The following is a 25,974-nucleotide window of genomic DNA, read 5'->3' on the forward strand; positions in this document are numbered from 1 at the left end:
GAGCTAATGGGGAGAAACACCCAGGGGGAAGCGGACGCCACTGATTACCATCTTAGAGCCTGCGGGTTTCCAGCCAAAGGCACCTGCATCTGTTGGCTGTGCACCACTGCAGAGGTAGGTTCTGCTGGTGCCAAATACTCTGCAAAGACTAATTTCTGCTGCTGTTGGAGACAATAAAGAGGAAAGTGGCTCACCAGTGGGGACAGGAGGAATGGCAAGATTGAGTGATTCCCTAGAGGAAAGGCAGGACCACTTCTTCCTTAACAAACACCCCAAACTGCCTGATGCAGTGACTCCCTTTAGAGTTCCACTTCCTGAGAGGGGCTTTGATATGAAATGCAGCATGAACCTCCTTTGCATGAATTTCCTATTAATGAATACACTGCTTCCTCTCTGCCTAGACGTTGGTAAGAGTTTCCATGATACGAGGTAACTGAACTCCTGCCAAACTGTCTATCTTGTGCCTGCTTTGCATAACACAGCTTGTCTGAGGTTGGACTTGGAGTAGAGCAACTGGTTCTGGGACACCCTCCCCCCAGGAGCTGAGTTTGTAAGCTGCGGTAGGTGAATGGTTGCTGTCAGGGAGCCAGAATGAACTCCAATAGGGGAAGCCTGGAAGCTGGATACAGCCAACTTGCCTTGTTTTATGCATCCTGGAACTGTTTTCTTTAGGGGTAGGAGAGGAAGGGAGATGCAGAGGAAAACGGTTTAAATGAGAAAAGTCTTGGGAAGCCCTGTGTCCAGTCATTTCAGGTCAGGGCTGAACTGGACTCTGCCCAGGAGCATGGCTAATTAGCATCTGAAGGCAGGAACAGGAGATGGAGCTGAAGGCAGGCTCCCTGTAGCCCCAGGAGCTGCAAAAGTAGAGGGAGGGTAAAGAGCAGGCTTTGCTTCCACCTCCACCTCCTCCTCGTCTTTATAAAGCCCAGGGAACCATCTATTTGATAAATGCAGTAGAACTGGATAATGCCACTCACTAGCTATATGATGTAGAGAAAGTTAACTTTTATGGGCCTTGGTTTTCTCTTCTGAAATATAGATTGGTCTTTTTGTTCTGTAAGGTCTCTCTCCCTGTGCTGAGAATCTGGCCTTGAAGTTCAGTCCTGCCCTGGGGTGGAGGTTAGGAGGGGCTCATGGGTAAAAGAACGGCCCAGCTGATGTGTGGAGATCCCTTTCATCGCTGGGGTGGCATGCTGATGAGGTGATGAGCCCAGAGGGCACTCAGATGTCATTGCTAATGAAGGGTGTAGTCTCATATTCTTGCATTAAAGTGATCACATATTAAGTGTTTAAAAAGAACAATTTCATGGCCCTTGTTCTCAAGGAGTTTCTGTAAAAACAAGACATAGACAAACAGACAATAAATGAAAAACAACTCAAGTTGAAAAAGCTGCTTTAGAGGCCTCCCCTGAAAGCATCATGGGAAGGGGTGTCAGCTGAGTGTTGGAAAGAACAGGTTCTTAGAATTCGCAGAGGGACTGATTATAGCCTGCTGATTCATGGCTCAGGAAGCATCTACCCAGTAACGTTTGCAGAGTTCTTTTGGGGAAAATAGAAGTGGCAGTCATTTGAAAGCTGGAACGAATGAGGCCAAGGTCACAGGGGCTACGTCTTATACTAAGGATTAAAAAAATTGTTCTGGGTGGGGTGGGGGAAGGGAGAGCATTAGGAAACATAGCTAATGTATGTTAGGCTTAATACATAGGTGAGTGGTTGATAGGTGCAGCAAACCACCATGCCACATGTTTACCTATGCAACAAACCTGCACATCCTGCACACGTACCCCAGAACTTCAAAAATAAAAATAAATGTTCCTTAGCCATACATTGTGCCTTCTCTGCCAGGCAGCAAAGAGGACCTCAGTGCCCAAGGTGGGGAATTCCAGCAGGTTCATGTAGCAGCCCCTCCAGGACTGTCTCAATGAAGGGAATTAAACTGCAGGGGTTGTCAGATCAGCGCTCCCCAACCCCTGGTCCTGCAAATCCACTGGCAGGATCAGCCCTGCCAGCCCTCTTCTCTCCCAACCCCCCCAGCATTGTTGGCATTGGCTTAGTAAGGGGACTCAGGTCAACAGGAGGTATAGCTGGGTCCCACTGGGGCTGAACAGGTGCCAGCCAGTCAGAGCCTGAAGTTGCTCCCCCATCCTTGCAGGGACACTGAGGTAATCTCATACCTCTGGGTAGCTGCTTCCTTCTGCCCTGTCTCCACAGCCAGCCTTTCTCTGCCTGCCTGTCAAGATCCATTAGCTGTTCCAGCCCTGGCTGTTTTGGATCTCTCAGCTCCAGTGTAACCCAAAGACAATCTTCTTTGGGTTACAATTCTACTTCTCAAGACAAAGAATCTCTTAGCCCATCTTCAGGTATTGTCATGCTGGATGCCTATTGACTTCAATAGGGATGGCACCATGGTCAAGAGGCTGAAGAAAAGACCCAAAGCCAGCCAACAAGACCTAGGGTTTATTCAGGGGACTTACATACAGGGATGGTCCACTGGCAATGAGCTGGATGGGAAGACTACTGCTATTTGTGAAAAGCATGCAGTTTGTATAGCATTTTCACTTAGCGCCCTCCACCTAGCAACCTCCATTTAACCTAACACAAAGGGCCTCAGTTCCCTGTACAGCCTGTATTCAAGGGATAGGCCAGCCTTTTCTCCAAGAAGTCTCTGTGCATTCCTACTGCCATCAGAGCATGTCTCATTTCCTTAATTACCCACATGCAGAGTAGTCCTCCTCCTGCTAAACTGCAATGGATGGTGAATTTCTGAGATAAGAACTGGGTTTTGGCTGGGCCCAGTGACTCACTCCTACAATCCCAGCACTTTGGGAGGCCACGGGGGCGGCGGATCACCTGAGGTCAGGAGTTCAAGACCAGCCTGGGCAATGCAGTGAAACCCCGTCTCTACAAAAAATACAAAAATTAGCCGGGCATGATGGCGGGTGCCTGTAATCCCAGCTACTCAGGAGGTTGAGGCGGGAGAATTGCTTGAACCTGGGAGGTGGAGGTTGCAGTGAGCCAAGATTGTACCATTGTACTCCAGCCTGGGTGACAGAGCGAGACTCAGTCTCAAAAATAAATATAAAAAAAAATTAAAAGAACCGGGTTCTAGAGTCATTTCCACATCCCCAGAGCCTAGGACCGGGCCTGAAACATGAACCATGAAAGATTCTAGATACTCAATAAACTCTGTAGACAGAGGCAGTGAGTGAATGGGTCACTTCAGGGTCAACTGGCCAATGAAAGAATGGCAGAGGGCAAGGAAGTTGGCATTGAGAGGAATGCACAGGATAAGGACTTCATTCAAGATGCTCTGTGTCTGCAGCCCAACAGAAGACCCAAATCTGCTGGTATGGGATCAGAGTGTTGCAATTGCCGTGTGATATTCATTTTCTTCACACTCATTTTCTATTAATTAACACAATTTTTCCTTAGCAGATGAATTGGCTGGGACCTGCAGAATCAGAGCCAGTGGGATATCTGCCAGCCTGTCCATCTTGTGCCTGCTTTGCATAATGCTCTGTGTGTGAGTGCTGGCTAGATCTGGCCTTGCCACCTGAGAAATGACACTGGGCTTCTGCATTGACAGGAAGATCTCCACTTTTGCTTTTCTTTCGACATCATGGATTTTACTTTCTTGACCCTTCCCAAATTTCAGTTTCAGGACCAGTTTGCACTCACGAACCAGCTTGTCATATCTGGGAGGAGTTATCTTTTCGAAGGAAGGTCCTGTCACATTCAGAGGTGTTAAGCATTAACCATTCAACACCCATCTCTGCAAGTTTATTGGAGCCTCCATTTACAGAAAGCTGTCTTGTCCTCATAATGAAACAGACATTCACGCTTGGCAATAGGCTAAGGTTGAGCACCTTGATTCCTGTCTCCCATCCTTTCTGGGGGTTGTTCTCTCCAGTTTCACAGAGTTCTTTCTGCTGTAAGTGAAAACTCATTTCTGTTCCCTGAAAACTACTTTTTAGCTCATTGCCTGAAGCGTAATGCTATGGTTCACGTTACTGAGGTTTGGATAACATCTTTGCACCTTTTTTTTTTACAAAACATTATTTTAAAGGAGGGGAGTGACTGGGTAGTTTAAAATCCCCAAATTATTATTTTTCTAAAAACCCAATAAATCAAAATTTATAGACATCATTCTCATTGCCATTCATTTAAAAATGAAGCAAAGTGTTTATATGGGAAAATATCTATTTATCCTCCTGAAGAATGTCCTGGTTTGGGCACTTAAGGAAGATGAGGTCGTTGTCAGGTGCTGAAATTCACACTGGGTAACTTAGGGACTCATCCTGTGACTCTTTATTTGGCTCTGATTGCAAATGCATTTTAAAAGTCTCCTTAAAGAAAAACAAAGCTTTTCATGTTTATAATGAGTCTCTGGAAATTATGAAACACAATAGTCTTCTTCTGGATGTGTTGTGAATGTCTTAAAATTGTCAAAGTTTTCCTAATTGTTGGTTATAAAAATCTGCATGGACATGTGTTTTTTATTAAGACATAACCTCACACATCATCCATTCATAACACATTACTGACTCTATTCCCTCTATTAGCAGCTGGAAGGAGAAATGGAAAGTTGAATTGAAAAAATGAATTTATATATTCATTTAGCTTGGTTAATTAGCTGCTGAAATAATGTCCCCATTTTTTAATGGGTGCTCCACTCGATGGATAAGGCAGATGCCCACGAAGAGGTGACAGCTCAAAAAGGCACCTGGTTTATGATAATGTTTGTCAAATACATGACAGGAAAAAGCAGGTTGAGATGTTCTATCTGCCAACAAACTAGATGCTGGCAAGCCTGGAGGCAGTTGACTGACAGCTCGTTTAAACTGAGGCTGCTTACATAATAATAGTACCATTTTGTATTCTTGATAATGCTAATGTATGCACATTCATGGATAATACATTCCATTAGACTACTGTGGACACGAGCTGTGATGCTGACCATCTGAATACAAGGAACCCCGGGATGCAATCTGATGTTTGTTTGTACATGATGCTTACCCATGATTTTTTTTTTTTTTAAGAGGAGTAAATGATTCACATTGTGCTTTCACTTCTATCAATTGGCATCACCACTATCAACCTTCTGAGGCCACCTCTAGATTGCAATGGTGATTTTTTTGAAAACTGAAGATCTCATTGAAAGGGGAGATAACCTTTCTGGTCTTCAAAAGCCTTACTGGAGTTGACTCAGGGCATCTCTATTTTTCTTTTCTGTGGATATTCTGAAGTTCCCAAAGTTCATTTTATTAGGTCGAAATCATTTACCTTCCCTACATTGCTGAAAATATGTTGAAGGTAGATATTGTCATTTTTATTTTGTAGAGGGGAAATTGAGATGCAGAGAAGTTGTGGCCTCCACTCAGTTGGTATTGGAGTAACAGGTAGAATCTGCTCCTCTGATTTCTAGTTAATGTATTTTTTATATCCTCCTAACTAGGTCACTAGTGAAGGATGCCTGATAATTGGACCAGAAAAATGCTAGGTGTACAGATCTACTGGAGCTGGAAGAGAGATGTGCACTTCTATTTCAGATGTGGTCAGGAGAGGGCTGAGTGCAGCTTATGAACCAAGCCTCCCAGAGCTGACTCCTACTCTGTCTCCTCAGTTCTTCCTGTCAGTCACAGACAACAGTATTCACTATGTACCTCCTAAGACTTATTTTCAGCCTGTTGCTACTTTTTAAATACAACAGGATGTTAAAGATAAAAGTCACTGCAGAGAACATCTGTCTCAAACCTTTCTTTCTTTCTTTTTTCTTTCTTTCCTTTTCTTTTCTTTCCTTTTTTTTTTTTTTTTTTTGAGACAGAGTCTTTCTTTGTTGCCCAGACTGGAGTGCAGTGGTGTGATCTTGGCTCACTGCAGCCTCTGCTTCCTGGGTTCAAGCTATTCTCATGCTTCAGCGTCTCGAGTAGCTGGAATTATAGGTGTGCACCACCACACCCGGCTAATTTTTGTATTTTTAGTAGAGAAGTAGTTTCACCAAGTTGGCCAGGCTGGTCTCGAACTCCTGACCTCAGGTGGTCCGCCCGCCTTAGCCTCCAAAAGTGTTAGGATTGCAGGCATGAGCCACCACACCTGGCCTATCTCAAGCTTTTCAATTTGTGGACATTTTATGAGGGAATAGACCCAGAGTGTTTAAACAGTTTCCCTGGTGAAGTTGCAACTTTCATCTCCAGTTAGTAGCAGTGCCTGGTTCACTATACATGCCTTGACTTTTCATTATTCTTTATTTTTTAGTGATGGTTACTATTACAGCTAGTTTTAGTTGAGCTTCTACTGAGTCAAGCACTACATCTTCCAAATGGGTTACATTATCCTCGTTTTGCAAATGGAGAAGCCGGAAGTCTATACAGTTGAGTAATTTGTCCACACAACTGCTAAGTGAAAGACAAGTGGCTCGAGTTTAAAGAGCTGGCTTAAAAGCCACAGCCTTCCTGCTTGTTCTTCCCATTTCACCGCTTTTCTGAAGGGAATGATACTGTTGCTTATGATCAGGATGGCCTAGAAATGGTATCACATATTTGCCATTAATTTATAAAGGAATATTTTGTAATAATGACTTTTTATAAAAATACTGCAGCCCAGGCCTCTCCTGCAGACATTCTGGGTTGGCACCCAGGGAAAGTTTTTAAAGCTCGCCAGGTAATTCTAACCTTCAACTAGGATTTAGAGGTATCGTAGGATGTCAGAGACAGGAGAAATCTCATTACCAATGACTATCCTAGAATCCCAGATGAACTTGGATTCCCAGAATGTGTTTTCATCATTACTATAATCACCATTGCTGTCAATCATGCTCATACAATGCATTAGAATCAGGTCAAGGAAAGGGTTAGCCCTATTCTGGTACTTCACACTGTAGCCATGATTTAGTTCCTATTTATACTTACCTTGCTATGGATGTTCACTTTGTGGAGAAATGCAATGATGCCTGTACCTGTTAACCTCCCTGGCTAGTCATAAAGCCTTGCCATTTGATGTGGTGTGGAGGGTTCAGTCTGGATATCGTAAGTGTCCTCTGCTGTTTGTACCTCTATTATTTTGCTGGTGACCAGTGGGCTCAGTTGAGGAAAGTCTAACTGGTGCTCAGGTCTCTTTTGAAGGTTGTGTAAAACAAAAATAAACTCCTAAGGCCCCCAACCAATGGAACAGACAACCCCTTGGCTAAGGGGATCACAGAGAAATCTGAAAGCTGAATTCCTGGCCATAACAGGAAGGGAAGTTTAACACACCTCATTATACCCTTAGGAGTTTAGGCACAGCTGACAAGCATTAACATTAAAATAGAGATCGTAAGGCTGATCAGACAGACTCTTTGTGGCAATAACATATCAAATTCCAACCTGACTTCGGTACGGCATCACATGATAGATAGCAGACCCGGAAGGAAATCAAATATAGTTTTTATCTGACCCAAAATATATTTCTTTGATGTATTTTAGAATAACCCTGCAATGCTGTCTTTTGTGGTAGAAATTTGCATCTGCAGAGAATCTCCATTAATGCAGCCAGGCCTTTCCAAAATCTAAAAGAGAGCAACTAAGAGTCTGACACCTTTTTAAGGTCCCAAAAAAGATATTTACCATCTATTCTCTGGAGGCTTCATCTACATAACAAGAACCTTGGTTTCCATAACCCCCCTTATATTAATTCAAGCATTTCTTTTCACTGGCTTCAAGTCTTTAGATACAATGTAACTCTTTCAACTAATTGCCAGTTAGAAAACCTTTGACTCCATTTATGACCCACTTTGAGAAGTCCTACCTTTTTAGGCTGAACCAATGTATATCTTACATGTATTGAGTTATGTCTTTGTAATTTCTGTCTCCCTAAAATATATAAAACCAAACCATAACACAACCACCTTGGGCACGCTTTCTCATGACCTGCTGTGACTGTTCCCTGGGCCATGGGTACCCTTGTTGGCTCAGGATAAAACTCTGAATACTTTACAGAGTTTGATTTTTCCATTAACAATTTCTAGGGGAAGTGCTCTTCCTTAGGATGATAGCACGCTGAGTTTCAGTGGAGCGATAGATAGCTCAGTCTCTTCTATTCCCAGTTGTGACTTTGACTGTTTAGCATCTAAACTCCTTAAGGACAGATTCCTTGACCCTAGATCTCTAATTGTAGCAATGAATGGGTTAGGTTGCAATAGTGTTAAGCAGAAAATATAAGAGGCCACAGCCTGGCGAGGTGGCTCACAGCTGCAATCCCAGTACTTTGGGAGGCTGAGGTGGGAAGACGGCTTGAGCCCTGGAGTTCAAAACCAGCCTGGGCAACATGGTGATGTTACTGGGAAGAAGTCCCAATCCAGACCCCAAAAGAGGGTTCTTGGATCTCATGCATGAAAGAATTTGGAGTGAGTCCATACAGTAAAGTGAAAGCAAGTTTATTAGGAAAGTAAAGGAAGAAAAGAATGGCTACTCCACAGGCAGAGCAGCGGCTTGAGCTGTTGGCCTAAAGATACTTATTGTTACTTCTTGATTACATGCTAAACAAGGGGTGGGTTATTCATGAGTTTTCCGGGGAAGGGGTGGGCAATTGCTGGAACTGAGGTTTCCTCCCCTTTTTCTGGTAACTTCCTGACATTGCCATGCCTTCTGTAAACTGTCTTGGCGCTGGTGGGACTGTCTTGTGGCATGCTAATATATTAAAATTAGCATATAAAGTGCCGTGAGGATGACCAGAGGTCACGCTCATCGCCATCTTGATTTTGGTGGATTTTGGCTGGCTTTTTTACTGCAAACTGTTTTATCAGCAAGGTCTTTATGACCTGTATCTTGTGCTGACCTCCTATCTCATCCTGTGACTTAGAATGCCTAACCTCTTGGGAATGCAGCCCAGCAGGTCTCAGCCTTATTTTCCCCAGCCCCTATTCAAGATGGAGTTGCTCTCATTCAAATGTCTGACAGTAAGACCCTGTCCTTACCAAAAATTTTAAAAATTAGCCATCCATGGGCTGAGCGTGGTGGCTTATGCCTGTAATCCCAGCATTTTGGGATGCCGAGGTGGGTGAATCATGAGGTCAGGAGTTCGAGACCAGCTTGGCCAACGTGGTGATACACCGTCTCTACTAAAAGATACAAAAAATTAGCCAGGCATGGTGGTGGGCGCCTGTAATCCCAGCTACTTGGGAGGCTGAGGCAGGAAAATCGCTTGAATCTGGGAGGCAGAGGTTGAAGTGAGCCAAGATTGCACCATTGCACTCCAGCCTGGAGACAGAGAGATATTCTGTCTCAAAAAAATAAATAAATAAAATAAAATTAGCCATCTGTGGTGGCATGCACCTGTAGTGCCAGCTACGGGAAGCTGGGGGGCTGAGGTGGGAGGATTGCTTGAGCCCAAGAGGTCAAGGCTGCAGTGAGCTGAGATTGTGCCACTGCACTCCAGCCTGGGTGACAGAGCAAGAGCCTGTCTCAAAAAAAAAAAAAAAAAAAAGAAAAGAAAAGAAATGCCAGAAGCCATTATTAGTGTGGAACCATTAGTAACTTTAATGGGACATTTGCATTATGCAGCTGTCATTCAGGCTGACGGGAGAAGGTGTAGAGAGGAGGCAATAATTTGGTGGGTTTGTTTTTGTTTTTGTTTTTGTTTTCTTAAACAGAGTCCCACTCTGTAGCCCAGGCTGGAGTGCAGTGATGTGATCTCAGCTCATTGCAACCTCTGCCTCCTGGGGGTCCAGCGATGCTCCTTCCTCAGCCTCCCACACAGCTGGGACTATAGGCGTGTGCCACCACACCTGGCTAATTTTCATATTTTTAGTAGAGATGGATTTTTGCCATGTTGGCCAGGCTGGTCTCAAACTCCTGACCTCAAGTGATCCTCCTGCTTTGGCCTCTCGAAGTCCTGGGATTACTGGTGTGAGCCACTGCGCCCAGCCTGGTTGTTCTTTATAAATTTTGTTTCCATTTTCATCTACAGTCAGGTTAGAATTGGTAAGAACCAACTAGAAAAATGGCCAGTGGAGCAGAGATGCTGACCACCAATACTTCTAAATCTAAGGGCCAGTGTGTTCTAAAAAAATTCAGGCTGGGTGTGGTGGCTCACACCTGTAATCCCAGCACTTTCGGAGGCCAAGGTATTTGGATCATTTCAGGTCAGGAGTTGAAGACTAGCCTGACCAACATGGTGAAACCCTGTCTCTACTAAAATACAAATATTAGCCAGGTGTGGTGGTGGGCACCTGTAATCCTGGCTACTCGGGAGGCAGAGGCAGGAGAATGGCTTGAACCCAGGAGGCGGAGGTTGCAGTGAGCCCAGATTGCCCCACTGCTCTTCAGCCTAGGTGATAGAGCGAGACTCCGTCTCAATAAAATTAAAATAAAATTCAAAACTATTACTCCACATCAGGAATTTTATCAGTTATTGTAAAAGAGGGCAGACAAGTGGATTTTCTGGCTCTCTCATGTCACTTCCCTATTTGAGAGCCTTTGCTCATGGGCTTCTAGTCCAACAGTGCAGCCCAGCCGGCAAGGGCTGATCTGACTCCTCCTCTCCTCTCAATCCCATCTCATCCTGCTTCTCTCTCTCTTTCTCTTTTTTTTTTTTTTTTTTTTTTTTTTGAGACAAGGACTTTCTCTGTCCCTCAGGCTGGAGTACAGTGGCACAATCATAGCTCACTGTAGCCTCGAACTCCCAGCCTCAAGCAATCCTCCCACCTCACCCTCCAAGCAGCTGGGACTACAAATGTGAGCCAACATGACCAGCTAATTAAAAAAAATGTTTTGGAGACGGGGATCTCGCTACATTGCCCAGGTTAGTCTTGAACTCCTGGGCTTGAGCGATCCTCCTGCCTTAGCCTCCCAAAGTGCTGGGATTCTAGGCGTGAGTCACTGTACACAGCTCATCCTGTTTCTCATTGCAACCAACACTCACCATGCTTGCAGAGCATCCCTTGCTGCCTCCCACATCTTTGCTTTTGTTCACAATATTTCTTCTGTTCACCCTTCTCTTCCCCTTTCTATCCATGGATTTCCTGACTCTTCCTTCCCCTCTTGGCCTCCCTATTTTATCCACCACACAATACCCTCTTCAGATTTCTGTCTGAGGACTGATAACACTTCCTCACAGATATTTGTTTAGATCATGAGCTTACCCTGTGACTCTCTGAACTCCTATGATGGATTGCATGACCTCCTCAGTGGTGGACCCGTTTGACACAGTCTTTTGGAAAGACACTTAACAACTTCCTGCCTTAGTTTCTTCATCTGTGAAATGGGGATAACAAAAGGATTGTGGAGGAGATAAAGGAAGTGATATGTCTAATAATGCATAATAATAATAAACATAATAATTACTGATATCCATGACATATAACAACAACTTTCCTAATAACTAACACAACATTCACAATGTATCAGGTTCTACTCCAGGGGTTTTACAAATTTAACTCATTTAGTCCTCTGGGTAAGCCTATCAGGTAATTTCTCTTATTACCCCTGTTTACAGATTAGAAATCTGAGGCAAAGAGAAGTTAAGGAGTTTTCCCAAGGTCACACAGCTTGTAAGTGATAAAGATGAGGGTTGATTCTGGGTAGTCTGGGCACCAGAGCCTATGCTCTTAGTCACCAAGCAACACTCCTTCAAATGATCGGTGTTTGTTAATTACCATTAAGTATAAATATGTCTAAAATCTACGATCAAGCTTAGCCTGGAAGTTAAAGACCAATGAGCCAATCCACATGGAATACCACTCAGGGGCTGCCTTAAAGATATGAGCCAGCCCTGAGGGTTTCCCTCCTGTCCCCTTACTGACAGGTGGACCAAAAGAAAGGGAAAGAAAACCACATTCCATCTTCACAGAGGTTCCAGTCAGTTCCTAGGCAAACGAGAAATCAAAAGCATCCACAGATGTTGTGTCTACCACCCTGATGCAGAAAGAGCTTAAGGAGAAGGTCTGACAAGGGACAGACAGTTTACTTATGGAAACAAGCAGAAAATTAAATTTGGTCTCTGCCCAGCAAGCATCTCACCTCCCACCATAGCGTCTGGCAGAGAAATGAGCCAAGGTGGCCCCTGGTGCAGCAAATGTTTGGCACATCCATTTGCCCAGGAGAGGGAAGAAGGCGCATTCTCAAACACCCTTCCCATCACCTTTCAGGATCTTAGGTGCCTTCTCTACAGCCATGGCATAAACCTTTACCACTAGGGGGCGGCTAGACATTTCGATTGGCTACCAGGCAAGCGGCCAGCTCAGGACAGGAGCAGTGCTCTGTGAAAGAATGGATTCCTGGTTTGTTCTAAGTACAAACAAGGGGGAAATGTTTCTGCAGGGTTAAATGAGGTTGACACGCTCCCAGCGGCTGACCAGACAGTCCCTCCTAACTCTTACCCACCCTGGGCAGCTCTCTCAGCGGGGTGTGGGGCGGGAGTGGGAGGTGATGGGGGGTGCTCTCTATTCAGACTCTACTTGTTCTAGACTGAGTCACTGGTGGGGGCAGCGGTGTTTGAAAGTGGGCATCACTCTTGGGCTCCCACATTGACTGTAGTTTTACGGAATGTTTGGTGAGTAACTAGTTTTCTAACTTTTCTTTATTTCTCTCATATATTTGTCCATGTTCTTTCCTATGTCATCAAAGAGGATGCCAGGAAAACCCAAAGAAAGGCCCTAGGAGGAAACCAGTATGAGTGCCAAGATGAGCCAGAACCAGGGTGGGGCTGAGAGGCGCCCAGGCAGCTGCTTTCATTGTGCACCTTCCCCTAGTCCCAGCCCCAAATCACCATGGTGACAGATACCCAGCAGCATTGAGAAACAGAGAGCTTTTTGTTTTCTGCCATGCTTTTAACTCCTCACTCCACTTGTCTCCACCTCCACCCTCTTCAGCCTATACATCTTCTTGCTCATTCCTGTGAAGGTATTGGCCGATAAGAAATAATAAGGACTTCCTAAATAGAGGACTTTAGTATAAAAGTAGCTAACATTTATTAAGCGCTTACTATGTGTCAGACACTCTCCTCAATGCTTTGCAGTATTGGCTCACTTAATTCTCTCAACAATGTGGCAAAGAAGGTATTTATTTTACAGATAAGGTAACTGAGGCACAGAGAGATTATGTAACTTGCCCAAGGTCACACAGTAGATGGGGGAGTCACAATTTGAATCTAGGGAGTTCTTACTTTTAGGCTCACACCTTGCTTGAGATACCAGAGAACATTCAGACAGTGAAACACTGGACTGTGGGCTACCAGGGGGCAGAAAAGGATTGTGATTTGGTGTTCTTAGTTGGCAACCCCCAAAATCACAAACGATGTCTATGTGGCAGGCTGGCTGGGGCTGAGAGCTACTGCCTTTGGCTTACGTTTGAGCAGATTGCTGTTCTTCTCCTGAATACCTGGTTTGGTATCCTTAGGGTTGGTTTATTATGACCCTAAAGACTGGATTTACTTTGTTTTCTTTTTGTTTTTTTTGAGGTGGAGTCTCACTTTGTCACCCAGGCTGGAGTGTAGCAGCACAATCTTGGCTCACTGCAACCTCCGCCTCCTGGGTTCCAGTGACTCTCCTGCCTCAGCCTCCCAAGTAGCTGGGATTACAGGCGCCCGGCACCACACCCAGCTAATTTTTGTATTTTTAGTAGAGATGAGGTTTTGCCATGTTGGCCAGCTGGTCTCAAACTCCTGACCTCAGGTGATCTGCCTACCTCAGCCTCCCAAAGTGCTGAGAATACAGGCGTGAGCCACCGTGCCCAGCCTGGATTTCCTTCTTCTTCTTAATCTGATCTGGTTCCCTCTAGATGATCGTGAACCCGGGATGAAGAAGCCATACCCTATCCATGTTTGTATTTCCCACAGCCTCCAGATCTTGGGCTTAGTAGGTGCTCACAGCATGTTGGCTTATTTAGTCTGTATCAGCCACCTTGAATTATGGGCCATGGCAAAGCTGCCCTTCTGGGACAGGCAAGTGTCATGTCCTGTAGCCGTTGATCCTTCCCTCCCTCCCTTCCTTCCTCCCTTCCTCCCTCCTTCCCTCCCTCCCTCCCTCCCTCCCTCCCTCTCTCCCTCCATCCCTCCCTCCCTTCTCTACCTCCCTCCTTCCCTTCCACCCTCCCTGCCTCCTTCCCTTCCTCCCTCCCTCCTTCCCTTCCTCCCTCCCTCCTTCCTTCCCTCCATCCTTCCCTCCCTCCTTCCTTCCCTCCCTCCCTCCCTCCCTCTCTCCCTCTTTCCCTTCCACCCTCCCTTCTCTACCTCCCTCTTTCCCTTCCACCCTCCCTCGCTCCTTCCCTTCCTCCCTCCCTCCTTCCCTTCCTCCCTCCCTCCTTCCTTCCCTCCATCCTTCCCTCCCTCCTTCCTTCCCTCTATCCCTCCCTCCCTCTCTGCCTCCCTCCCTGTTCCTCATCTCTGCAAAGGGGCAGCATTTTTTTTTCTCGATTCAGATTTAACATGAGGGGGGCGGTTCTCTCTGTAACTATGAGAAAGAACCTGTCCTGTGTTTCTGACTGCTCAACATGTTTTTTTTTTTTTTGGTTGTATATGAGTAGAAAGGGCTAGAAAAATCTACCTGTTGTCTCTAATTACTTACCTTCAGTATAAAGAGTAAACTAAGCTCTATTATCTTATCTCAACCTGTCTTGTATCTACTATTTCCTGTGCTTTTCTCTGCCACATGCTTCCTTTCCCCCTGTGTGTTTTATGAGCATTGCAAATTATTTTGTTCTTCATCCTCCTTTTTTTTTTAGAAACAGGTCTCTCGTTCTGTTGCCCAGGCTGTATTGTAGTGGCATGACTGTAGTTCACTGCAGCCTCAAACTCCTGGGCTTCAACTTCTGATCCCCAGCTTTTTGACTAACTGAACTCATCAAAATATGAACTTAGAGACTGAAGCCCGTTGACCAAAGGCTTGAATCCCACGAATCCCCAGGATGCAAGTATCTTTCCTGAGTAACAGGATCTCTGGGAGACCCTAGATTCTTAGAGTAGGGCAGACTTTGCTTTAGAAAGAAAATTTGGGAGTATGCAGAACATTCTGGAACCCTTAATCTGACCCAGAACAGACAAGGGTATAAAGACCAAGACTGACTGTAAGCCAGAATTGCTCCTTTCAAGGTGTGAGGGTGAAGCAGCCTCACTTGGCGTGTGTGGTTATTCCAGTCCATGCCTTGCTGTAGACATTCCTGAGATCTTTCATCTTCCCCTGCCATTATGTTCCCAACACATTGGAAATAAAATTCCCCAAATCGCTTCCTCCATATGGCCACGCCTGATCAACCCTAAAGATCTCTGAGTCTTTCTTTATTCTACATCCTGTCATCATCTAAATTCCAAAATTTAATTATGGATTTTTTTCCAGACTTCTGCTATAGACCTGGAATATTTTTAGCATCTTTTCTGCAATAAATGAATTGGTGAGGATCTTGAGGTTATATGGAAGGTTTCCTACAGTTGTGTGTTTTAAATGAAATTTGGCTTTTATATTATTTTGGTAACCTGTGAATCTTTTGCTTAATAAAAATCCTCCAGGCTCTCTGCGTGATGTTTTTTCTTACCAAAGACACAGACCTGGGCTTCCTGGGGTCCCCCTTCTGCAGCTGTGATAATCAGCAGTCTTCCCAGGGTGAGAGTCTGCTTAAAAGGGCCCCTGGGAATTTATCTACATCTTAAAAAGTTCCATCAGCATCCAGAAACAATATACCCTACCACGTAAGGTATGAGTTCTGCTACTCGGCAAAGGCACATTTTCCAGGCCTGGGTTTGGGGGCATGGGTCCTGAAATTCTCTCTGTGCCATACTTATGTAACCTTTCTTGTTGCGCACCTGCACCACAGCCCAGCAACCTTCCTTCCCCTGCTCTGGGATTTCAGGATCTAGGAATTTTCCACTAAGTCCTGCCTTTTCATGAGCAGACCTGGGCCTGCCTGGCATACAAGTCTACCTTCCTCAGCTCCTTCCCTCTCTGTATCTCACAGGCTTTGCTTGTGGTGCTCCACACATGCTTCCAAGCTAAATTGAATCTGGCCAACGGGAATACTGGAGGGATGATTACCTGCATAGAAGCATTTAATAAACACTGCATTTGAAGCTGATAGATTGCTGATCTTCTCATGGCAATAATGAACCTCCTTGGCTATTTCTTTATGCCTATAAAGATATTATCAAAATGAACTAAGCATATTTTAATTAATATTTTGTTTTTTTTAGGCAGAGTCAGGTTCTGTAGCCCAGGCTGGAGTGCAGTGGCGTGATCTCGGCTCACTGCAACCTCCGCCTCCCGGGTTCAAGCGATTCTCCTGCCTCAGCCTCCTGAGTAGCTGGGAGTACAGGTATGCACCACCATGCTCGGCTAATTGTTGTATTTTTCGTAGAGACAAGGTTTCACCATGTTGGCCGGGCTGGCCTCGAACTCCTGACCTAAAGTGATCTGCTTGCCTTGGCATCCCAAAGTGCTGGGATAAGAGGCGTAAGCCACTGTGCCAAGCCAGCTTTTTTAAAAAGGTAAACAAACAAACAAACCAAAAACAACAACAAAAAACCCAGAACCACTAATCAAAACAAAATCCATTGGAAAAGAATTTGAATAAATTTTCTTATTTTTCTCCTGAGAGACATAGAGAGTAACAGGAAAGGGGAAATGTGGAGGGCCGCTCATTAAAACATGTTTTAAGAAATTTGCTGTCTATTTCAGGAAGGTTTGCATTGAGCCTTGTAACATAGACAAATGAAAGAAACGAAAAGGTGGCTCATTAGTTGATGTTTTTCTGGAAGGCTGATTGATAATGTTTTCATGTCTTTGAGATAATCAAGTACAGAAAGCAAAGTCATGGGATATGAGTGACGCCCCATGACCGTAGGGACCGCTGTTGATATATGCATATCTATTTTCTGTCTGTTGGGCAGTGTGTCTGCGATGTCCCTCCCACACACTTGCCTTGCTCTTTTCTTCCCCTGAGCCTTTCACATGACTGACTCCCTCTTGGTAGTGACTTTTCCTAAGATTCTTTTGTTGTAATCTAGTCATGCTGTCCTTATACAAAGGAAAGTGCTAGAAATAGATACTCAGAGGATGACACAGCTTTCCTTCTCCTCTGAAAGGGCCATGACCTTATTCAACACAGCTTCTACTAGGTATTTTTAAAAATTATATATATATATATATATACACACATTTAATTGATATATGAGTTGTACATATTTGGGGGGTACCTGTGCTAGTTTGATATCTGTATACAATATTACTACGTCTTAATGTTTCTATGCAAGTTACCAATGGTCTTCCTTTTACAGATGCTAAAGGCAAAAATCTATGTCACCAAGACCAGGTAGAAAATTCATTGCATTTCACAGGATTAATGGTGGCAATCCCAGTTTGGGTTGTTCTTCCATGCCTTAGTTAGCCCCTTTTATGGGAATGAGGAGAGGCAGGAAATGCTGACAATAAATGGTTGTAGCCAGACTCATTTACTATTTTGCTTTTTTGTTATTGTTGTTGTTAAAATGGAGTCCCTACTATCAAACTGGTCTTTAAGAAGAAAAAAAAAAAAAAACGTCTTGCTCTGACATCCAGGCTAGAGTGGAGTGGTGTGATCATAGCTCACTGTAGTCTCAAACTGCTGGGTTCAAGGATTCTGTCTTGAGTAGCTGGGACTACAGGCATGTACCACTATGCCTGGCTTGTTTTTTTTAAAAAGTGGCATCATTATTTTTTTCTGGCTATAGAAGTAGTCATTCTGACCATTTAAAAAGTACAGAAAAATATGAAAAATATAATTAATAGCCCACAAAATACTAGTGCTATTAAATTTTAGTGTCCTTTCCATCCATATTTTCTAAAAAGAAAAATAGAAGTATTTGATAAAGTTTCAGTATAATGACATATATATGTATATATATATATATACACACACACATATATATATATATACAATTTCTATTACAAGATTGGAATCATATTCTACATAAGTTTTGTATCCTGTTTGCACTTAGCCGTATCAGGTGGCCATTTCCTGAGGTCTTTAAATACTTCTCAATAATTTTAATAGCTTCTGTCCACCTGATATGACTGTACCAGGATTTATTTAACAGGTCTCCCACTTGCCAACATCTCAGTTGTTTTTATAGTTTTGACTATTATAAAGCAATGATAAATAGCCTTTAGGTAAACCTTGTATTCTCAGTTTCATTCCTTAGGGTAGATATCTAGAAGGTGAATCACTGGGCCAAGTGGTAGAAGCACTTCTGGAGCACGTATATGTGTGTGTGTGTATGCATGTGTGTGTGTGTGTGTGTGTGTGTGTGTGTGTATCTTGCCCAATGGCCTTTGAGAAAGACAGATGCAAACTAAAATCCTATCAGCAATGGATGAGAGGCCCAATCCCACTGCAATTTTATTATCACTGTTTGTGTGTGCGTGTGTGTTTGCACGCATTTAAACACGCCTCTGCAAATAGATCAAATGGGATAGATAAGAAGAGATGGTGTCGGATTTTAGCTTGCATATTTTACAATTAGTGAGACTGAGTAATTTTACATACATGCTTGGATAGATAACATGCTGATCAGCTATTGACTTGAAATATATTCATTTTTCCAGTGGATTTGTAAGGTTGTTACGAGATTTGTATGTTTCTTCTTCTTTTTTTTTATTCATGTTCCTTCTTATTATAGCATCTGAAATAAAACTAGCTCTGCACATTTAGGAGTTGGGACTCTGTATGTATTGAAATGAAATATAAATCATAGAATTATTGTGGCATTTGAGAGCTAATCAGATCACACAAGCAAAGCACATAGCGGCGGAAGGGAGGGCATAGGAGAGACAGCCTGAAGTTGGTAGAGCAAACAGTGGTGTTGTTGAAGGATTTGAGTTTAAATGAAAACTGTGAGGAGGAAATTACTAATCATTCCCTCGATTTTATTTTTATTGTCCTATTCCAATGAATCCAGATGCCACTGGTGAGGTAGGCGGCTTCTATGTACAGAACCACCCAGAAAGCTTAGGATATAGAAGTCAAGGGCACCTGCTTTGTACCAGAACTGTGTTTGGGCATTGCCTGGGCATTTTATATTTACTTTTCAAGTGCCCTTAGGCAAAAATTGCTTAACCTCTCTTAGCCTGAGTTCCATCAACTGTGATATGGGAATAATAATACCTCCTCCCCTGTGTTGTTGTGAGGATGAAAAGAAAGAATTTATGTAAGCCTGGAGCACAGTGTGTGACACAGAATAGGAACCTGATATATGGTCACTGTCATTGTGATCGCATAGCAGTATGACATCTCACCTGCAGCCAGCATCTTGCGCTGAGGTCACTGTGCCATGCCTCTGTGTAGTTCTTGGACGGTAAAATGATGGTAAAATAACTTCAATTCATTCTTCTTATTAATGCAAGTTTAGCCACGTGGCCTGTTAGCTGGTTTAATTTACTACCCACCCCCATCATGTGTCAAGGGATGTTGAATTTCTGAACCCAAATGGAAATGCAAATGGCCCAACTAGAGGAAATGCAATAAAAAGACCAATCAAATATATATCAGTGTGTTTTATTTATCCTCCACTCCTGTTAGTCTCTGGATTTGACAAGTAGAATATGGTGGTGGACAGGAATGCAGACCCTGAGGTCTCCGTGCTTTAATCGAGTAACATGCTTCTTGATATCAACAGTCTTAGGACTATTGAAGTCATGCCTTTTGGCTCCTTGAATGGCTCTATTTCTATTTATTTTCCATTTCTTTTAAATTTTAATCACATTAATCATATACACATAAATAATTTGGATATTAAAATTTGAACCTCATACAAGCAGCCAATATACATATAAAAGTGCTCAGCATCACTAGCTATCAGTGAAATGCAGAGTAAAGCCTCAGTGAGATATCACCTTGTACGAGTCAGAATAGCTATTACTAAGCAGTCAAAAAAACAACAGATGTGGAGAAAAGGAAGTGCTTATACACTGTTGGTGGGAATGTAAATTAGTACAATTTCTATGGAAAACAGCATGGAGGTTCCTCAAAGAACTAAAAATGGAGCTATCATTTGGCCTAGCACTCCCATTACTGGGTATCTACCTTCCCAGAAAAGAAATCATTGCATAAAAAAGACACCTGCACTCATGTTTATCACAGCATTGTTCATAATAGCAAAGTCATAAAATCAACCTAAATGTCCTTCAATGGATGATAGGATGAAGAAAATGATGATTGATACATATACACCATGGAATACCTACTCAGCCGTAAAAAAGAATGCAATCATGTCTTTTGCAGCAATGTGGGTGGAGCTGGAGGCCATTATCTTAGGTGAAATAACTCAGAAACAGAAAATCAAATACTGTGTGTTTTCACTTATAAGTAGGAGTTTAAACAATGGCCACACATGGACATAGAGATGGAAACAATAGGTACTGGGGATTCCAAAAGGGGGAAAGGAAGTGTCAGAGGCATATAATAAATGCACAACAAGTTTTTCTTCAAGCAAAACCTGCTTATGATCTGCTCTTTAACAAAAATTGTAAAAGGTTATAAAAGGTTTATGAGACTCTTACCTTATGGTCAAATTGATTAAGATTAAATACACTTGTCTATATGGTCTTGTTAAGAATTGGGTTTGACATCAATAATGCACTAATGCAACAGTAACATTTGGCCTATTTGGTATAAAAGTCATACAGGAAGCATTATCAAATGTGAAATAGTGTTTTTTTGGGGGGCTGTATTTGTATAAATGTGTTATTGGTACATGATCCAAAATTGTGGGAAACTCCTATAAATCTGGTATGACTTAGTGTATGTTATTAGTAATTATTATGTTAAAATCATTCTATGCCACAGAGGTAACCAAATTTCTTTGTCGATCGAGTTTTTGACTGTAGCTGTCCTAAGATGTTTTGTCATCCACAGATAATTATTGTCTTGTTTTAATCCTCTTTAGAAGATGGTTTATAATCAGCTATAGGACTTTTTTTCTTTTTTTTTGAGATGGAGTCTTACTCTGTCGCCCAGGCTGAAGTGCAGTGGTGTGATCTCGGCTCACTGCAACCTCTGCCTCCTAGGTTCAAGTGATTCTCCTGCCTCATCCTTCTAGTAGCTGGGATTACAAGCATGTGCCACCATGCCTGGCTAATTTTTGTATTTTTAGTGAAGATAAGGTTTCACCATGTTGGCCAGGCTGGTCTCAAACTCCTGGCCTCAGGTGGTCCACCTGCCTAGGCCTCCCAGACTGCCGGGATTATAGGCATAAGCCACCATGCCTGGCCAGGACTTTGACAGATGTTCTTAAATGCAAGTTTCTGATAACTTTGGAGATTGTGACATTAGAATAGAGGAAAAAAGTTTCAGGACACACGGAGAACTGGAATGTTCATACATATCAAGCAGAACAGGAGTTAAATGAATTGACTGAACTAACAGCAGTCTAAAATGATCTTTTTCACTTTTTGCTTAAAACATTGCTGATCCTTTGTTTTCCAGAGTCCAGAAAACTTTTCTTTTTAGTTATTTACAGCTTTTAACAATTGAGCAAAGTGTACTCTTGTGAACAAAATCTGGAGCATATTTGTTTCTCTCTACCCGATTTCTCTAGAATTTGGAAACTATTTGTAAGATCTTAATTTATGGCAATATAATTATTTTCATAAGTGCAATAAGAACCTGTTTTCTTTTGCCACAGGACAAAATTGGAGAAATTGGTTATTTTACCAAGGCTTTGACTGGAATGGATGCTTTCCTTTAAGGAATCAAACTTGACTTGTAAAGCCAATAAAAGCCGCTTGGGGAACTGGCCTATACTTTGCCTACAGAGTCCCTATGCAGGGTTTCTGACCTGTGGTAAGTAAAGAATGTCACTTTCTAACAGGTCCAGGAACCCCAAGTTATCTTCATACCCCAAGAAAAGAAGAATTTACTCAACTCGTAGGTATTTGAGAGTACAAACCCATGGCAGGGTTGGGCTCTAAAAAAGTGTTATCTAAGATTCCTTCTATGCAACCGAGTTCCATCAAAGCCAATTTAAAAAGAGCTTATGTGAAAAACAATTATTCTTGCTACAGTTTATACAAATAATCAGGCCAAGTATAATAAAGCAAATCAGTCTTACCATGATTTGTCTTTAATAAAAATGGGAAACTGGAGAGAGAAGTTATGTTTCAGAAACTATGGTACACTTGTATTAAATTTTAGTCTCATCAGTTGTTTTTAAGTTCGTTTCTGCAATTTAGGCTAACCCTGCTTATTCCTGTGAACCAACCAGTGATCTCTGACTGCTGCTCAGAAAAAACAAGAGGGATAGGTAATATAAAAATCTAAATCAATATTCTAATTCTGGGCACATTGCAATCAACTAGCAACCCCATATCAGCTTGGTTCCAACAGTAGCCCAGTTCATGGAAAGCCTTCTAATTTAGTTTACTTGGAATAATTTTACGTATTTTGCTTTACTGTTATGGAATATATTGCTGTTGTACTCTTTGTATAGGAATGCAGGATAAGCTTACTCAACATTGTCTTAAACTGAACTCTTATTATTTTTTCAGATAGCACCTTTTGTCAGAACTTAAGAGTTATGAATGGCCCTTACCATACTGATGCTTTCTGACTGAGCTCCTCTCTACCCCTAACACAAGAGACTCTAATAGTCAGCCAGGAATAGATCATCACCCCTATTCAGCCTGAAGAAGTTACAGAAGATGAATCTTTGTTCCTCTGCAACCCTTAGGATTAAGAGTTCTTTTATAAAAGGGAGGGGGGAAATGTAAGAGGTGTGTGAACCAGTGCAACTCCGTCTTGAATAGGAGCTGGGTAAAATGAGGCTGAGACCTACTGGGCTGCATTCCCAGATGGTTAAGGCATTCTAAGTCACAGGATGAGATAGGAAGTTGGCACAAAATATAGGACACAAACACCTTGCTAATAAAACAGTTTGCAGTAAAGAAGCTGGCCAAGACCCACCAAAACCAAGATGGTGACAAGAGTGACCTCTGGTCGTCCTCACTGCTATATGCCATAACAGTTTATGAACGTTATGGCAATGTCAGGAAGTTACCCTATATGGTCTAAAAAGGGGAGGCACGAATAATCCGCCCTTTATTTAGCACATCACTAAGAAATAACCATAAAAATGGGCAACCAGCAACCCTTGGGGCTGCTCTGTCTATGGAGTAGCCATTCTTTTATTTCTCTGCTTTCTTAATAATCTTGCTTTCACTTTAGTGACTCGCCCTGAATTCTTTCTTGTGTGAGATCTAAGAACCCTTTCCCGGGGTCTGGATCAGGACCCCTTTTCTGTAACAGTAGGAAAAGGGTAAGTGTTGAAAAGTGACCCACTGGGTACAATGTTTACTATTTGGGTGATGGGTACACTAGAAGCCCCAACTTCACCATTATGCAATATATCCATATAACAAACTTGCACCTGTACCTCCCGAATGTAATTTTCTTTTAAATTAACTTACTAGAAGTTTTCTCCCACAGAGACTCCCACCTCCCCTTTCTATTTCTTTTGCCCTCAAGAGACAAAACCCACCTATTTGAATATTAGATACATTAGTATTAGTTAAAGGATTTACCCAAGAGAACCCAAGAACAGAGACAGGGCCTGCTTGGTGGCTCATGCCTGTAATCCCAGCACTTTGGGAGGCCAAGGCAGGAGGATGGCTTGAACCCAGGAGTTTGAGATCAGCCTTGGCAACATAGCAAAACCTCATCTGTATAAATAAATAAATAAACAAATAATTAGCTAGGCTTTGTGGTGCGTGCCTGTAGTCCCGGCTACTTGGGAGGCTGAGTCAGGAGGATTGCTTGAGGCCAGGAGTTCAAGGCTGCAGTGATCTATGATCGCAGCACTGCACTCTAGCCTGGGTGCCAGAGTGAGACCCTGTCTCAAAAAGACAAACAAAACAAACAAAAAACAGAGACAAAAATAAAGCTCAGGATGACACATACAATTCAAAGGCTTCCCAATGACAAAACCACTGTTGAGATTGACAGCAACCATCCATGCATCTTCCTTAGGCGTGTCTTTTGTTCTCCTGGACGGCCTTGGCATGTCCTTTCACGGAAGGATCTAAGAGTCAGTCCCTCCAGGCACCACAGGAAATGGCTGCACTCCCAGGGATGCCTCTCACCTAAGGCGCACCCTTGCTAGAACTTGCCAGATTGGGGGCCCCAGGGAGCTGTGCCGGCACAGGCGGGCCCCTGCAGCTGAAGCTGATCTCCCTCCTTCATGGTTTGGTGGGCAAGGAATCCGGTTGCCATGGCAACTCCAGCAGCCATTCAGGCTGGAGGGGAACATTCCCTAAGGCTCCTCTCCATCTGTGTGTCCTTGGCGATTTCCCTGCCTTGGTGAAGGAGGTGGGGATCCACTTCCTCCAGGGATCTCCCCCAGCTCACCGATGGTATAAATGGGCAGGGGAACTGCGTTGTCATGGCAGCAACTCCTCTAGCTCTTCCATTCAGAGAAAGTCTGGCTCAGGGGATCTGCCTGGTGCTCCCAATGGCAAAGCTGGCAAGGAACTGCATTATCATAATGATTTCCACACTGTCTTTCCAAGAGAGGGTTGGCTTTGTTGGGTTCCTGCTGGAGGCTGGGCCCTTGTTCCCACTGCCATGGTAACATCCCCAGTGGCACGGACCAGGCAGGTTTCTCACCAGCCAAGCCCCAATGCCGCCTTTCAAGTCTGTTCTTTTTTCCCTAGACCCCGTTTCTTCTTTTTCCCAAACCCCAGACATTCTGCTGGCATCACCTCTCTTAATCCTTGAGATCACTGTGATCAAGTCTTTCTTCCTGCCCAAGACTAGTTTTAGGGTAAGATGCTGTCTTTGACTGTGTTCACCTTCCCTTCTGTCCATCAAAGTTCCCCCCAACCAAAAAAAAAATTCCATTTTGGAAAAAGGAGGGTTTTGTATGCAAGATAATGGGATACAAGGAAATCAAAAGAGTAATCATCACGGGAATATCCAACAATCCTGTAAGTCATACTGTGTTCATCCATGTGAGGGTGTCTTTTCCCTTCAACCCTCACACTGTCTTCCTATTCCTGGACTTGGAGCCTTTGGCGGAAACAGGGGGCTTTGGTGTTGGAACATCTGGGTTTGAATCTTGTTTCAGTCATTTATTTTCTTTTATCATTTTTTTTTTTTTATTTCTTAGAGAGGAAGCCTTGCTATATCACTTGGGCTGGTGCAACTCACCGCAGGCTCACTGCAGCCTCAAACTCCTGGGCTCAAACGGTCCTCTCACCTCAGCCTCCTGTGTAGCTAGGACTATTCCCTGCCAGTGTGCCCAGCCTCAATCTGCTCTTACAAACTGAGAGATCATGGGAGAGTCACATCTTTCTGGGAAGGAGAATTAGAAGGAGGAAGTAAATGTCTTCCTTGCCAAATTGTGGTAAGAGAGAGGTAATGTATATGAAAGTTCTTTGTCAATACTCTAGGCACTTAACAGACCTTGATAATTTTGGTAATTTTTATTCCTATGGGGCATTTGTAATTGATGTATTCATTGAGGTAGTCCTTCAGTGGATGAATTATGCGGCTCATTCAGATACTTCCCTAAGGCAGGCTCTATAACCTTCCAGGAGCATCACTTTTCTCATCTGTACAATGGGACAGTACCAGTCTCAGTGGAGGATTTTGAAGATTAAATGAGGTACTGAACAGAAATGCATACAGCAGGCCCAGGCAGACAGTTCCTGCCCAATTAATGGTTATTATTATTATCGATTGCCTATTATGTGCTCTTAACAGGATTCCCCTCTGAATTCTTCAGTGAGTTTGCTGCTGCTGTGGCTCAGGCCTTTCCCACATGTACTCTAGTGCTTTATTTATTTATTTAGAGATGGAGTCTCCCTCTGTTGCCCAGGCTGGAGTGCAGTGGCACAATCTCGGCTTACCGTAACCTCCACCTCCCGGGTTCAAGCAATTCTCCTGCCTCAGCCTCCTGAATAGCTGGGATTACAGGTATGCACCACCACACCTGGCTAGTTTTTGTATTTTTAGTAGAGATGAGGTTTCATCATGTTGTCCAGGC

General features: G+C 43.3%; 1 long non-coding RNA gene across 1 annotated transcript in view; it reads left to right on the forward strand.

Annotated features, from left to right (window-relative positions):
* Positions 1-11,896: 11,896 nt before the first annotated feature.
* Positions 11,897-25,974, forward strand: part of LOC115936020 (uncharacterized) — a 47,995-nt gene continuing 33,917 nt past the window's right edge. Inside the window, exons 1-6 of the long non-coding RNA XR_004071591.2 lie at positions 11,897-12,525; positions 15,475-15,568; positions 16,153-16,274; positions 23,157-23,247; positions 24,671-24,750; positions 25,096-25,343. This is a non-coding gene — a long non-coding RNA (uncharacterized lncRNA). The remainder of the gene's footprint in view (positions 12,526-15,474; positions 15,569-16,152; positions 16,275-23,156; positions 23,248-24,670; positions 24,751-25,095; positions 25,344-25,974) is intronic.

The sequence above is a fragment of the Gorilla gorilla genome, chromosome 8 (genome assembly GCF_029281585.2).
Source record: "Gorilla gorilla gorilla isolate KB3781 chromosome 8, NHGRI_mGorGor1-v2.1_pri, whole genome shotgun sequence".
Lineage (NCBI taxonomy): Eukaryota > Metazoa > Chordata > Mammalia > Primates > Hominidae > Gorilla > Gorilla gorilla.